Raw genomic sequence first — 2500 nt, 5'->3', positions numbered from 1 at the left:
CATAAACCCCATGTTTAGTAAATCTTTTTAACGTAGACAAAAAATATCGATGAGTTAACTGAATGATGGGTTATTTTTTATGTTGGGTTGGGGCAGTTACTCTGTTTAGAACTTGTTGCCCTAAAGTGGTTTAGAAAAAAATATTTTTTAAGTTTTATGGAGGATCGTTTTTTTGTTTTTTTCTTTTCTTTTGGTTTTTGACAAAAGTGTTTGGGTAAGAAGAGTTTATATTTATATATATACATACCAACACACAACACACATTATTATATATATATATATAATATATATTATATATATATATAATATTTTTAAATTTATTTATTTTTTTATTTTTACATATTAGAAAATTTTAACATACAAATTAATATATATATTTTATTTATATATTATATATATTTATATATACATACAAATAATATATATAATATATATATATATATATATATATATATATAATATATATATCATCATATTATAAATATTATATATATTATATATTATATATATATATATATATTTATATAAAAATAATATTATATATATAAATACCACCTTAACTACTTTTCTCTTTTCCGGCAAAATATTCCTAAAACTACATTACACATCAAATTTTAGGGTCGAGTAGGGTGGCATATCACAAAAAAACCACACATATCTATTGGAGTTGAAACGAGCTTTTACGTGTTTTTTTGGGTTTTTTAACACGAAGACAGTGGTATTTTTTAATGAAGAAATGTATTGTCTACCCCTAGGGCCGATTTTCATAGTACCGCCGCATAACAATAATTTGTTTTTTATTTTTAAATTTTTATCATGGTCATTATCGTTATATTTGCTTTATCGTTTGTCTTCTTATCGTTTTGTTTTACTATTTAGTTTATTAGGTTGGCATTTAGAATGTTTTTTTTTGCTTTTTTTACATCCATGGCCGGGAAATTTTCCAAACTTATTTGGATAATTTTCCTTAAATTTTTACAATTTACATTTTTTACCCATCCTATGTTTCTTCTATTTATTTTTACAAATTTTAGTGCACTACACCCACCCCCCACCTCTCTCCCCCACTTTTATAATTTATGCATGCAAATATATAAATATCTTTTATGTACGTTTATAACATCCTAATTTTTGTAAAGCATCAATATATATAGTAACACCACACACACACACACACACCACACAACACACACTTATATACACCAAATACACACACAAACACACACAACAACACACAAAAACACACACACACCCACACACACACACACATACACACCCCACACCACACACAAAAACCACACACATATACACATAATTTTGTATGTATTAATAATTATTCTTTCCCTATAATATAAATAAATATATATATTATATATTATATGTTTATATATGTATATATAAATCTAAAATTTTTGGTGCCCCGCGCGCGCGTGGATATGTATGTGGGTCATTACAGAGAGGAGATGAAATTTGATACTGCAAGCGGAAGAGAGTTATAGAACGGGAAAAAAATAAAGGGGAAAGGAAAGGGGAAAATGTGGGGACAAGAGAAAAAGAAAAAAATTTACAGCGTAATTGGTTTTTTTTTTCAAATTTCTTCACGGGCAACGTGAACTTCATTGCCAGGACGCAACGAAAGGTTTTGGGCTGATCTTCGAGATATAAGCCCAAAAAAAGCAACCCTCTGTATGATCCATTCTCTCTCTTTTCCCAAGACATAGAAAATGTCTGTAAAGGTGGTTTTTTTAAAAAGAAATATTGAAACGCAAATTTGTTTTTATTTCATTTTTTTTATTTATTTATTATTATTATTATTTACCTACCTAAACAGGTTGGGATAGAAGAAACAAAATATTAATTATTATTATTATTTTTATTTTTTTTTTTTTTTTATTATTATTATTTTTTTTTTTACATACCTAAACAGGTTGGGATAGAAGAACAGAGTATTTATTTTTTCTTTTTTTATTCATTTAAAAAAAAAATTGGGTTTTATTTGTTTTCCTTAGTCAGGTGCTTTGCTGACCCCGCCCCAGATACAGCCTCCCACCCCTTTCCCACAACCTCCTACCTAAACAAGCCCCTGCACCCGCTCTTCGGTAAGTTGTTAAAACTTGGATAAAGTTAAAAACTTGGTGGGCCACAGAAACGGGGTTTTTTATTTTTCTTTTTTTTATTTTTATTTGAAGGATTTTTTTTTCGTTCTAATTTTTTTTTTCTTTTTCCCAAACTAGGGACCGCCACGTAAATTCAAAAATGCCGTGAAGGGACTCTCTGGAAAAACTTCGGTCATCAAGAAAGCCGAATGGATCACACTAGGGGACTTACTACGTCCACTTTCCCCTGGTTGTCTCAGAGGTGCTTACCCGTTTAACGGCGACTTGGTTACGTACTGAAATTTCTTTCCCCAAAGGAGAAACCCGTACCCAGCCCAGCCCTTTTGATCTTACCAACCAGCTCCTTCTCCATCCACCAGCCGCTCCCGCCCCTCCCCTGAGCC

The sequence above is a fragment of the Penaeus monodon genome, chromosome 3 (genome assembly GCF_015228065.2).
Source record: "Penaeus monodon isolate SGIC_2016 chromosome 3, NSTDA_Pmon_1, whole genome shotgun sequence".
In the NCBI taxonomy this organism is placed as follows: domain Eukaryota; kingdom Metazoa; phylum Arthropoda; class Malacostraca; order Decapoda; family Penaeidae; genus Penaeus; species Penaeus monodon.
This window is presented reverse-complemented; position numbering follows the sequence as displayed.